The sequence below is a fragment of the Planococcus citri genome, chromosome 1, assembly GCF_950023065.1.
Source record: "Planococcus citri chromosome 1, ihPlaCitr1.1, whole genome shotgun sequence".
Lineage (NCBI taxonomy): Eukaryota > Metazoa > Arthropoda > Insecta > Hemiptera > Pseudococcidae > Planococcus > Planococcus citri.
Window position 1 is genome coordinate 38,775,484 of NC_088677.1, and position 14,781 is coordinate 38,790,264.

The 14,781-nt window shown below is 31.8% G+C and overlaps 1 protein-coding gene across 4 annotated transcripts in view; it reads right to left on the bottom strand.

The window, feature by feature from the left end:
* Positions 1 to 14,781, bottom strand: part of LOC135831834 (metabotropic glutamate receptor 3-like) — a 111,573-nt gene that overhangs the window by 37,847 nt on the left and 58,945 nt on the right. For 2 of the 4 annotated variants that reach the window (XM_065344633.1, XM_065344632.1), the window contains exon 1: positions 10,314 to 10,480. The exons of the other annotated variants lie outside the window; for them this stretch is intronic. The gene's annotated coding sequence lies outside the window, so the exon portion shown is untranslated. Of the gene's footprint in view, positions 1 to 10,313; positions 10,481 to 14,781 lie in introns of those variants that run through there. 4 annotated transcript variants of the gene reach the window in all.

Genomic DNA, 14,781 nt, shown 5'->3' on the forward strand with positions numbered 1-14,781 from the left:
CCCGTTAAAATTTTTTCCCTTCAAATTTGCCTAAGAAACCGTGAAGTTTAAAAGTACATACATACTTTCGAGGAGACTTTTTTTTAGGCAATAAAATTTCCAACAAGTCAGATACGAATTTTTTTTTCAATTTGGTAATTAATTGGCAATTCGTATATTGATTATTTTGGTGGCTTCTGTATACCTACAGCTAAAAGTGTACGTATTGACCGAATTTGATACCTACGGCGGGAGAAGGGATGGGTCTGAAAAAACTGGTTACCTACTCTTTGAATTGACAAAAAGGTTGAAAATTCAAATTGAATTTGGAACTTTGGAAGTTATTGGGAATAAAAAGGGTACTTACTACTTAGGTAATAATAATGAATGACCAAAAATGCAATTCTTCTACATTTCCAATTAGATATGCATCTACTTACGCTTTGAGTCTTGGATTTTCAGACAAATGGCCAATTCTAGAGAAAAAAAACTCACAAAAGAATCGTTCAATGTGACAAATTTGAACCATCTGGTCCCGTTTGCCATTTAGTGTCACAAATTGACACTGCATCAAAGTGATACTGGGACGCGGTATAATTTTCAGTGATAGTGTCGGAGGGTCAAGAAAAATTGAAAAATAAGGAATAAATAATTTTATTTAAACCGAAAACTTTTGAAAATTGCCCTTTATTTGACTCTCGAGAGTCTATTAATAGCACTGCTTACCTACTCTTGACTTCAAAAAAGGAATTGACACAAAACAGAAACAATTTTAGGCTAACTGACTAAGCCGAGCGAGTCAGACAGAAAAAAATCGAAAAAGTTTTTTTCGCCAATTTGTAAAAAAGATCTACTTCTACTGTTTATACGACGAACAATAAAACTAGACGAGATAAAAACAAATTTTGCATAAACTGATCAGAAAACGTAAATAGGTATAAGGAATAAGAGAAAAGAATTTACATGATTACATTTCTCAAGTCCTACAACAACCTATAGAGACGCTTATGAAATTGTAAAATACTCGTAAGAATAAACATACGCGACACGCAACATTTTATGGGACAGATTTTGGATAGGAGGAGGAGAGAAAGGACCGGAATAGAATTTTTTCTTTGCATTATAATTTTAAAAATACTCGATTTCAGGGTTCGCGTAAAAATTTATACAGCTACCTACTCGTACATAAACTTTACCTACTTTCTACAGGCTGTACAAAAGTTGAAGAAAAATAAATTCGCATTACAAAATAATCAAGAGCTTGATGAAATATTATACGAAAGTTTTTGGATTAAAATGTGCAGTAGTATTTCGCTATAAATAAATCAACAACATCTGTAAGTATATATGTAGGTAAGTACTAGGTAGTGAATATTGCCCACAAAGTTTCCAATGGATTTATGTAGGTATAAATTTCACGATGAAATGAATTCGAATTATATTTTCCTTACCCGCGTTTATAATAAGATAGAAAAGTTGCCTAAATCATGATCGATATTTTATTCAAAAATGTTTGGAAGTTACTTTCCTTGATTTTCTTAAGAAAAGAACTGAGAGGCAACGCATTTGTGAAAAATTATTAGGTAGATATGATTTAATTTTGTCGAAGTGAATATTGATTAGGTGTACGATGAGTATAGGTAAGGGTACGTCCAGCAATGAGTTTAATTTCTTAATAGTGTTTTACGTACATGTATAGTACGTAACTCATGTTCACAAATTCACGATATGTATGTAATATGTATCTTCTCATATTTTATGAATAAGAGCATTCATACTTAATATAAGAAAACGAACGATTTTATATTCAACGAGTGTATTCTAGCGCACATTAATTCGTTCAATCGTATGCAAAATTAAGTATCCAATAATGGAATTTTCAAATATGCACCACACAATCGCGTGTGATTTTCATTATAATGCCAAAAATTTCACTTTTCTTCGATGTACGAGTATTACTGGTACGAAATTTGAACTCGTTTGTAACGGTACCTATCTTTATTGAATTGCAATGCGGCGAGGTTAACAATAAACAGGAATTACGTTATGTAATTTGCTTTCTTAAAAATAACTTTATAATGGTTATCGCGACAGGGACGATGAACTAATGAGAAAACTTTCAACTTTGGTGTTTGAAGTAATGTAACATAAATAATGAAAAGCTGAAGTATTAGATACGTGTCGAGCATATTATTAAACAATTGTTTCGAAATTATACCGAATAAGTTGCTATACACATACTAAGATTTTAACGTTCATCTCAACTTTAAAATTTGTAGGTAGGCATTATCATCTTCACGCATAAACTAAATTATCTCAACTGTGCAAGTACGCAGAGCTATTATAATGATACGTACATAACTCTTTATTTTTTTTAAATCGTACCTACCACCAACTTACTAACACAAACATATAGCTAACCTACAAATTAAGACAGAAACATAATAAATCTATTCAAATTTCTGTTGAATTCACCCTTTGCAAAATTAAATCATGTTTACCAACATGTAACCTACATATTTCATTTAGTAAATATGGTCTTGTTCTCTCGTTACAAAGTTATCACATTTTTATTTAACCAAAAAAAAAAAAAAAAGGCTGAACGATTTTTTTAATCTCTGAAATTCAACTTTTAAATTCAAAAACCGATTTTGTGAGAGATGAAGGTGGGAGGTTATTTCTGTGAGCATAAGTGAATGCCTAATAATTATATGTACATTGAATTTCATTATGATACACTATTCCGAGAAGCTTTCATCATTTTAAAAGTTGGCTTTTTGACTCCTTATTTTCTGACAGAGAAAGGAACCTTTAGGTATACCTAATCTGTCAACTATGATCGAGCTGAAATTTGGCACACCAAAAGAGCATGTCCCCTGTATCTCATCATCAAACTTTCAGCTTCAACTGATTTTTGATTGTAGAAGAAGTTTCAAGAATGGCAGAAATTTAGCTCTAAAGAAGTCATAGGTGAGTAAGGAGGAGAGTCTATCTAAGGATACAAATTATACCTACAGAAGCTGCATGACTATGACAGCACAGAATAACAAACTTTTCTAGAGAGCCAAATTTCAGCTCGGTTGGGGCGACGAGTGGTAAAGGTTTCCCATGTGAGGAAATTGGACAATTTTTAGTTATATACAAATGACAATAATTTTACTATGAAGTTCAAAACTTCGAAAGTATCAAAGGAAGGAAATTGAAATTTCATCCACCAGCAATCCTATAATATTACAACACTGGCCATAATTTTTTGTAACGATGAAAAAAAAGCGAAAGTAGATCCACATACGAATTAAAGTGTTCCTCTTGAAAGGGAAAAATATTTGCTTTTCATTTCAACGAGATTAGGTGTATAACTTTGCATTTATGAACAATAAAAATCATGAAAATAACTCATGTATGTACCAGGTATATCTATAATATGTATACACATTTTAATAGCATACTTTCCTTCAGCGATACGTTGATGAGATCCTATAAATAAATTTTTTTGCGTAGGTAAGTACCATCAACATACTTGATTGCTGTACCTTCAGTCGTTAAAATAGTTGGGCTTCATAACAAATGTTTATGATCGAAATATTTTGCAGTGTTAAAATATACTTAATGAAAACCAGAGTATAATACATTCATAAATAGGCACCTATTCAAAACATCCGATAAAGTAGAAACTTTACATAGTAATAGCAAGTTCCTCGTTTAATTAAAACTAAATGAAAACTTACCTATCTAAATGGTTAATCGGGAAAATACTGTCGTGTTGATTAGAAAATTTAAAAATCGCCACAAGAAAAGAACCAGGTAGATAGGTAGGTAATTGAATTTCTACATAAATAATTTTTGTATTAAAAATGCAACGAAAACGTAGCAGTCCACGTGTTCGGCTCAATTAAAGTGAACAGCGGTGAATTTAGTAATTTTCTAATTTTAGATCTCTAGAGATGAAAAATAAAAGTTTTAAAGTTTACTTTATTATACCTATATTAAGTCTCTCCTAATTATGGTGTGTGGTGTAATAACTTTTTAGATTTTTTTTTTTTTTTTTAATTTGAATGTTTGGGATAAACAGAGGATTAGAACTGGGTTAACCAATTTAGCGATTAATCGATTGAAATCGCATTAAACCATTTTTAAAAAGTTCATCGGTACCTACACATATTTGCAATATCACAACCTTTTAATAGCAAAGGCACGAGAATGATCATTTCAATGGGTGTTTTTTTTGCATACCTACGTAGGTAGGTACCTATGTAAATTATGTTGATACCTACCTATTGAAAATTCACAATAACTATAAGCTTTGAATCATTAAAATTCAACCTACCTCCCTTTTCAAACTTCATTAATTTTGATTAGTACCATTATCTATCTAACTTCCTCGTGAGAAAGCTGGAAAGGTACCTATTTGATTTTATCTAGTCACCTTCGATGAGGTAAACAATATACCTAAATGAAAGAAAGAATTTTTATCATTTCTAACACTTTTTTAGATCTGAAGATTATTTATGTAGGTACCTATTTACAAAATAAGCTAGATGGTACACAAGGTAATTAGGTCTTGAAAAATTTGTTTTCTTAAATACACCTTCTATTCTAATTCGTGATTCACATGACGCAATCAATTTTCCAAAACATGTTTTAAATTTTAAAAATCTTTACTCGAAACATAATTCACAGTTTGTCGTTTTTCAAACGGTCAATTACATTTTTAAAGAGCAATTACGACAAAACAGCTGAAATAAATTGTACGAAGGTAAACCATCTTATACGTTTGTCTGCAAAAGAACAGCAAAGCATTCTACGAGTATGTAGGTAACTATCATTAATAAAAACACTCTTTTCGAGACATTTGCTTTTAAATTGTCTTTCACAGCATTCCACGTAAAATTGAAACCCATAGTTCAACATAGGTAATTCAGTTAGATACCTACCCTCTTTTAATTCACACGCATTTACCTAGATACTAGTTAACTTGAAAGTTGCAACAACAATATTACCTATGGCTGCTAGCTAATAATATTGACATAATTGCAAAATGACATTTTTTGTGCTTCTTGTTTTTGCGTTTGGTCTCATAAATAAACATGTAGGTAACCTCATTTTCTATTCAAAACTTTGGAATCTATTCCCTGTAGAACAGTTTCAAAGCATAATGCATACATCCCAGATAGAGACGGGAATATGCGTATTCGAGATAGAATTGCTTCTAGCAAAAATAGAAACATGAAGAATTTACAAACCTGAAACATTTTTTCAAAATATTTTCCGTAATTTCATAACTTTTTAACAATAACTTAAAAGCATTACTACGATGTAATAAAAAGAACGTGGCAAGAAATATAAGAACAATATTTTCACCTTCTATATACTTACTATAGGTAACACCGGAATTCAAAATCATTATTTTCAAAGTCGAACGTTATTCTATAAAGTTGAAATTTTTTTCAAACATTTCCAATAAAACCACACGAAGAAGCTTACCAACTGTACCGATTTCTATCGATTTTTTTTATACATGTTTGTCGACTTATTTAGAATTAGTTTAACTTTTTTTTTTCATCCAAAATGGGACATCTTATTCGCGACCGTAATCTCAAAAAGAAGGAAAATTTAATCTGCGTTCGGTAGATAAGCATGAATAAACTCTCTATTTTTTTTGCCCACAAATTCTGGCCAGATTTAGATAGGTAAGTAGATCTAAGTGTTAAAGGATTTAGGAATACGGTACCTACTACAAGAATTAAACAAATAGTCGTCAGATTTTTGCATACTACCTATACACGTTACCTACCGCAGTAGATACCTTAAGTTTTTTCATTTATTCATTCCCAACTTAAGCGATAATTATGCATGTAAAACACGTTTTTCTTTTAATTTTTTTTTTTTTTTTAAGAAAATTCATTTTGAATGAATTTTTAAAACACATTCAAACTTTGTTTACTTCAATTTCTCTCCGCTTAAAGACCCTCATCTGGATAAGAAAAAAAAACGCGAGATAATTTTAGCCAGCGTTATAAGGTCGAAAATGCGTCTTTATTATCAAAATGTTGTATAGAATAATCTGTGTAATCACGATAACTTTCTTGCGAGGGAATTTTTTCGCAATGAAATTTTTATAAGTTTCGAATGTGCAAGATTTCGCCGAACGAAATAGAGGTACGTCTATTGTTATGGTATCTATAAATATATTTTAACGATTGAAGTAAAGTAAAGTAAAGCACCTTTTAAGGAATCTGAAATATGTACAGACGCATCCTTAGTGAATATACGAGATAAAATTTGATAAAAAGTCATGATAAAATTTTAACGTGTGATAAAACTATATTAAACTATACGAGACTATCCATTTCCACCATTCTTTTTTATGAAATAGTGAAAAAATATGATTGTTGTGATAATATTTACAATTGGCGAAATATCAATTTTTTTTTACTGAAATCGAGAGAACAAAAAACAGGCCTACGTAGGTAGGTTAGATATTTTCCGCCAAGTAAGAATTAAACTAGGCTAAAAATATATGTATAGGTATAGGTATTCATAGAACTGAAACTACACAATAAAAAAAGCAACGGAATTCGATACCGAAGGTATCAATAGGGATTAACCAAAGCGTCGTTTTTCTGCAAAATGTAAATTAATTCATTTCCTGCGAAGCGAGAAAATGCGTATAGATACAAAACCACGATTTACTAGCGTTATTGTGGAATCACTTACGCCACAAATAATATTGTTGGCGTTTATCAATTAGGTATTAGTTCAATTAATATCAAAGTACATACATCATTTTACTTTTTGTGTTCCACAAAATGTAAAACTTTATCGATTTGTTGCGGTTGTGTGAGGCATTTAGGGAACTTTTTCAAAATTTATTGTAAGCAATTTGAAAGCATAGACGCAGCTAATTCATAGTACATATACATACATAGCACAAGGAAAAATTTTACCAACACATTTCAAGCTATTCTGTTTTATAAATACCCGTATTAAGACGAGGAAAAACAATTTGAACCGGTGCCTGTCCTAAAATTTAAAGAGGGAGTGGTTTTGAAATTTAAAAAAAAACACAAATTTTTGGAATGGATTCTGATGCAACCGCTATCACACTTTTAAAACTGAAAGCATCACGAGGAAGCTAATTCTGAATGAAACTTCTACCCACCTATATGAAAATTTTTCATAGAACATTTGGAGTGGATTCAAAAGGAATTCGGATCAAAAAGTAGGTAGGTATATAAAGATTTTTAAAATGTTGAACCAAGCTTTAAAAATAAATATTACTCGCCGTATTAACTTGTGTGCAATCAGTATAGCAAGGAAGACTTTTTCATCACTTAGATGAAAAGTACCTACTTGAATAAGTGTCTATAAATAAGTAGGTACATACGACCCACAGAGTTTTTTACTCTTCAAATCATTTTTCAATCTACAGAAGATGCGAGTGTACATAAATGGTAACGTACGTTGGAATGGAACATCCTGTAGGTAGGTGCGTATCTAGATACTTACTTACTTCATAAGAGACAGACTTCTTCTATTCCAACTAGAAAAATTACACCCTCTGCCAATTCTTTTAAATTCCATCGAGTATGTAAATATACGAAATAAGACGCAGTCTACTAAAGATACTGTAACAATCTAAACATAGATATGTACATACATACATCGATGTCGAATGAAAAAGATAGCAAAATTATAGCTTTAACCATACATGTAATTTCCTGAAAGCGTTTCAAAAGTTCAAATTAATCGACCGAATAAAACGAGTCAAAAAGAAGGGGAAAAAATTGAAAATTGCATTCTCATTTCCATCAAATAGACGAATTTGAAACACACGTACGTTTCCAAAGAAATTCGATAATAGAGAATCAATCGAACTAACATTTGTTCACATGATAAAACACGCAGAATAAGTATTATAAGAAAATATGTAAATTTTTTGAGGAAAAAAGCTACATTGCCTTTCGCAAAAAAAAAAAAAAACTCCGGTCGGACGAATTATAAAATCGAGCAAAAAAGCACGCGGTATTTCAGAAGTTGAATGAAATGTTACAGACGTTTTACGAGACTTCGAGATATAAATTACCAACTTTTCTCAACACATCCGTGTTTTTTGCAGGAATTTTAGCGACTAAGTACTTAGATACCTGCAAAAATGTCCTAAAACATCCCCAAAAGAATTTGAATGATATTATACGTGAGCACTTTATGTACATGGTGTGTGGTTTATACAATAGACTGGAAAAATTATAATTTCACCCAGAAAATATACCTCGAAAACACCTGTTGATATATCATAATTCAAAATGATCATTTTCTCGAAAGGTTAAAAATTTTAAGACGAAAATTTAAAAACGAATTTACATTTTTACGCTTTCTGTTCGCGACACAAAAAGTATTAAAATAAAAATGTGTACGTAAGCGTTTTTGGAAGTTGAAAAAAGATCAACATTTCCCAGTAAACAGAACGTTTTCTATTTTCTCTTTTAAAAGAACTGTATAATATTTTGTTGGGTAATATGAAAACGTGCCTTGGTATATTTGAATAATGATAAAATTATTCGGCTTGACATTAATTATAACTAACGGATGAGTTCCAAATTGAACTAAGAGGGCGAGGGTTGAGTTCATGATTGTTATTTTAGCAATAGGTGAGCAGGCTCTGGAGTTGAAGCGGTGTTGCCTCCATGTTACCAACTCAATTACTTTGCTCTACTCTTGAATAAAATATTTCCACAATTCACATTTTTTTTGGTATTTATCAGGAAGTAATAATTTTGTCGGGCACATTTATTAGTCCAGCGTCCAGTCATTCCTTTCCCTGTCTAGACAATTATCTGGGCGGCAAGTTTAACTGTAAAAATTTCCAATTTGGTACCTAAGTATATAGTATTCGTGGAATCTCGCTTTTATTAGAATGGGCAGGAAAAATACCTCGGAACGAGCACATGACGAAGGTGCAGAAAAAAATGAAATTTGAACCCTCCTACCGCCTTATTTTAATTTTTGAAAATTGAGTTTTGAAATATGATATCATTCGCTGAATGAATTTTCATTTTGTATTAGATGTTTGTGTTCCTCGATGACGTAGTACATATTATATTTGTAGTTGGAGCCGTACCGCGGACCTTCGTTAACAAGGCACTGGGCTGGGTTCGAGCCCAGCTACGGAGCCAAGCTTAATTGTGTAATTAAAAATCTCACGTGCATTTATCAACATTATACGTCAAGTACTAGGGGACCACCAGTAATTAGCCAAATTAACAGATTGTGAACGCTATCTGTTGACAGAATCGAAAAGCTAAAACTGGTTCGAGCGCATTACTATAATATGTAGAGGCCAACACCCTCTAAACTACCCGACTAGCTCTAAGGTGCTTGGATAGATGTCACTAGTAAGCAACGGGAAAGTAAGTACACTTGCTTATACGTAGCTAGATTTGCATAACCAGTTTGCCGTAAATACAGCAAGATTCGCGAGATCAACGTAAACTAGAAGAATGTAGCAGCCTAGCAGGGTTTTTCGATCCGTTCTGAACTCTGGCGGATTGGAGAGGGTGAGCTCGCAATTTTCAGTCGAATCTACTAGAAATCGCTCTAGTTTGGTGATCAAAATTCAATTTCCAAGATTCAAATGAGAAAACTAGGTAAAATGAAGTCAGAGAATTTTAATAAAATGGAAATTATGAAAATATTCTAGCGTGTAAGAATGTTACTTTTTTCTATATTAAACACCTGTCAGCTTTTCATGCTTCTACCAAATCCATCTTGGAAGCGATATTATGATTACGACGATAGAGAAAATAGGGAGGATTTGATTAAAAAAAAATCATACAATTGGACTGGGTACAGAGTATCGTAAATGTTCGTTTGTGTACCTTGAACATGATATGTAAATAATAATCACCTGTATGAAAATGAAATGATTAAGTAGCGAGTACTACATTACATACATATAACGTGTTTTTTGAATATTTCTTTACTATTGGCACGATGCGCGTAAGCAATTAAGCACTCAAATTTGACAAAACCATGCCTTTTGAACGATAAAATATTTTAAACAAAAATTGAAATAATCTAGGTAGGTACGTCAAATTAAAAATAAACAACGTAAAAACAAATAGGTTTCTGCTTAGTTTTTAATCAAAACGAGAAAAAAAGTGAGCAAACGAATTTCAATAGGTATACCTAATACGATTTTTAATATTATATTAATGATTCGATCAGGCACTGGTACAAAATTAATGAAGTTTCGAGTTTGACTACAATACCTACCTATCCATTTGTACGAGCAAGAAAAAAATTAAAACAAAAATGACGAAAATTTGGCTCACCTAATATTAAACGCTGCGCCTTGTTTTTTCAACGATGCGAACTTACATACGAATATCAATAACATTTCGCACGACCGCGCGTGAATGGTAGTATAACCACGATAACTTAAAAATTTCGTTCAGCACTCACTAATTGGCGGGAAAGTTTGCCACTGCATTATCATCTTGAAATAAAAAATTCTAGCCGTTCAGAAAGCTGCGATGGTTTTTATGTGGAATACGTATAAGAGGGCATTATACGTGAGATAAAGCCATGCGCGGTATCACATGGAAAGAACACTCCTAGATATCTACGTACACATTTCCAGAAAATTTTTGATTTTTTTTCAAACTTTACAATTTTTTACATATTTTAAAATGCCGGAGGACCAATATACACATTTTTGGGGGTAGAAAATGAAAAATTTTGAAGAAAGTGTACCTATGTAAATAGGTACCTACATATATTACTTTATCAAACATTTATCTACTTTTACGAATAATTGGTTGACAAACAGCCATGAAAAGTTAATTTGAATTGGTGTTCGTGACTTTTTGTATTATTATACTTATGTAATTAAAATGTAATTTTATCCAATTAAATAAAAGATTTGCATATTCTTTTAGTAACATTTCACGCACGCGCCAAAAAACAAAATGTACGCGTAGGTACAAAATGCACACCAAATTTGAAAGAGTTGGTTTCAAGCTAAGTTAGGTAGGGCCTTCTCCTTGTACACATACATTTTTAATAGAAAAAAAGTTCATGTTTAAAAGTAATTTTGAACACAATTTCTTTTCAAAATACAGGTACCCAAGTGAATACATGACGTGTGTGACTGGAGCAGATATTGTAAACATTTTGTGCATTGTGTAAGGTGTCTCTTCACATTTTTTTTTTTTTTTTTTTTTTTTATATATCACGGCGGCTTTTAAAAATAAAATACGCAGGTATATAATTAAAAACTAGGTACTCTAAAAAAAAATCATTATTAGCTTCTTCTATCAGACAAAAAAGCATTCAAATCACGAATAATTTTTAGGGTTTTGAAAAAAACAATTCTTGATAGTCAAGTCTTTTGTGTAATTTTTTAACTCCCTTTCGTGTTAGGTAGTATACGGTACATGCATGTTAGCCTATACGTACATACCTATATCAGAACTGTAGGTCAGCCGTGCTCAAAAAAAAACTTTTCTTGATGCATTTTTCGGGAAATTTTAATGTTTGAAATAATTAAATATAAATACTCAATAGGTAGGTATCATCATAGGTATGGTACATAATATTCATTTTGCAAAAATATTTGTATTGTAGTCCTTTGAAAACCATTATTCAATTATCGCACTGTGAAAATGGATAGATATAAGGTAGGTATGTTGAGTTTTTCGTGAAATAACGAGCGTACGATTTAATTGAGCTGTAAAAATTCAATTTAAATTCACGAAGGAAAACAGTTCGAGGAACTCTCCGAGGTATGATTAGGTTTACAATAAATTCAGTTCGGTGCCAATTTGCTTACTCGTAGAGGCTCGTGCTAAGTAACCAGCGTACATTCTTAACACAGAATTCAAAATGTTATACCATTTTTCAGGCTTATAATGCAAATTTTTTCGTTTTGTGTTTCACTTAAGTATGTAAGTTAAGTATAAACGAAAACATAGATAGGCAATGGGTTATTATGTTGAGATGAGATTTGCATAATTTTGAATGAAACTTACTTCCCGCGCAACTAATGATTCATATTGGAATTTCTTAAAAGCAAAATTTAGTTGAAAGAATGCATATAGGTATACTCTACCTATATGTACTTGGTATTAAAACACCAGGAATCGTTTTATTGTAAACTTGATCTCAAGATAGAGAAACGTACCTAACGCACAATAAGAAAATTTAAGATTTCTATCAAGCTAAAAAGTCACCAAGAAGATAACAATGCTATACGAGTGCTTACCTAGGTATATCTCTGATTCAAAAAATTGTACAATTTCCTGCTTCGATCTTGGAAGCAACAAATCCCAGAATGAAAAAATAAGTTTGGAGACCGTATAATACTATTTGATCGTGGGCCATAACACGACATTTGGCAAAATATCAAAAAACTTTTAACCAGCTGTACAAAATTTATGAGCGTTGCAACATTAATTTAACACTACTTATTTATTATCCTTACGCAGGTTTTCGTGTTCTTTTAATTGTCTAAAATTGCAATAAGTAGAAAATTAAAACAAATTTCCGGGAAACGATTCAATTACGAAAACTAGGTAAGTATATGCCGTAAAAACTAAACAATGTGTGATAATAAGTTACCTACTCACGTAATGAGTCGGTAAAATAGATAGAGCCTATATCCGCTAATTAGGTATAAATTATTACCAAGTTGTCGTGTAAAAATAAAAAATACCGTCTTTAAATACTTATATACGTATAATCTTTGTGTTTAACATTTAAATATTAAAATTCATTTTTTTGTTTAGTTTTTCAACAAATAAAACGGTAGGATTAGCTTGGATTTCTTGATAAATGCCAGGCACACCCTAATTTCATTTTCATTAATATATATTTTAATGAGAATATTTAGCGACTTCATTCCCTAAAACCAAGTGTTAACTCGCACTTAGGGGAGTCGTTAAAATGACTCGGAATGTATTCAATGAACAATTTCTTTTTACGGCGTTTTTAGTCATAATCCCTCGAGAATGAACAAACGTTGAATTTTATTCAAAGTGAAAATTTTCTCAAGACAATAGTTCAGTAATCCGTACAGAATCAGGTAATAAATTATTCTTCAAGCTGATATCTGCTGTAAGACTCTTTGGTCTATTTGCATTTTGTTTCAAAATTATCAATGAAATCGATATAGTTTCAAAGGTACCTATGAGCATAGGAAGGTGTAAACCTATCGTATAATAAAGAACTATACACGTACAACTTAGTTTTTGCAATAAAAAAAGGAAGGAAGTAATTAAAATTCAAAAGATAAAAAGGTAATGGCATACGAAGGTACTGGTTAACATTCTAATTTCCAACGAAATGCGGGGAGTTTTTTTGAGATAAAACGTAATCAAAATCAGTAAATTTTCAAGGTGGTAGGTAGAGGTACTTACACCTGAAATACTTATAGTTATTTCCTATCTTCTTCCATTTTACCAAAATAATATAATGTAGAATTGCGACGAAGAAAATGGTAATAATTTGAAAGAACTTTCGCATTTACGTCGTAAATGATAGAGCAAGTGGTGCTACACATACAACATCTTTTTGCAGTACCAGTGGCAGACTGGCAGTGGCATGGCGGTGGCCAGTGGCTCGATAGCTAGACTTGAAAAAGAACATGGTTTAGTACCGAGGTTTTCCGAATAGCACTTGGCAAGCCATCTACGGTTCACCAGTAGATACATACAGATTGAAATTTATAGTATTCACCGGGGTAATTTGTAAAACTCATTCATGTGAATACTTAATCTTGAAATAATGTGCGGAGAGCGCAATATTTTTTGACGATTTTCAACTCGCAAACTTATCAATTAGGTATCTGAAAATAATGTGATTAGACCAAAAAAATAAATTAAAAATGAATATGGCTCAAGCAGATTATTGCCAGGTACATAATAGGAACAATGGAACATACATAAAGCATTTCAAGTAGGAATCCGGTACCTACCTGATTTTTTTACATAGTACTAGTAACTCATAAAACATTTACCAATTTGTCGATTTTTATTTCTAAATAGTAAGTAAATAATATTTATTCTACTAGTAGAATAAAACACTACTTTATTCACTCTCGCTAGTCGCTCGAGTGATCAAATGCGCGTTTTCTTTCACACGTTTGGATAAAATATGTTATTCAACTAGTCAAATAAAGTGATTTTCGGCGATTTTTAATTACTTCCCTCGCGTTGCTCGGGAAATAAACCTCAAAAATCACTTTATTTTACTAGTAGGATAAAATACCATTAATTTCAGGTAAGTAATTCTGTAGTAGGTATAAGTACAGGGTGGCCAGAAATATCGGGTACCCCTAAGAAAGTTTTTCATTAAAAATATAGGTTGGCAACGTGAAATAGATGCATATGATTGGTGGAATGTTATCTCTCCAGTCCAACAACCAATCATGTGTTATCATTATTATCATTCACTGTGACCAACCGAAGTATTTAGTTAGAAAACTTTTTTAGGGGTACCCGATATTTCTGGCCACCCTGTAGGTACCAACCTACGTGAAGCTGATGATGTTTTGTTTGCAGTGAAATACGAGTATCTATCTATTGGAAAAAAATATAAGACAGGCCAAAACCAACGACAGCTCAATGGCTCAGTCACAAACTCGTAATTAGCTATTACCATCGAAAGGCAACTGATACAATGAAATCTGTCAAACAATTCTTTCGTACCTAATAATTTAATAAGTACCTACCAAAAATACGTTTTTTGATCAGATTCTCGCCTCTCGGGAAGGTAGTGTACATCGCTGAACTTTCTCACAGC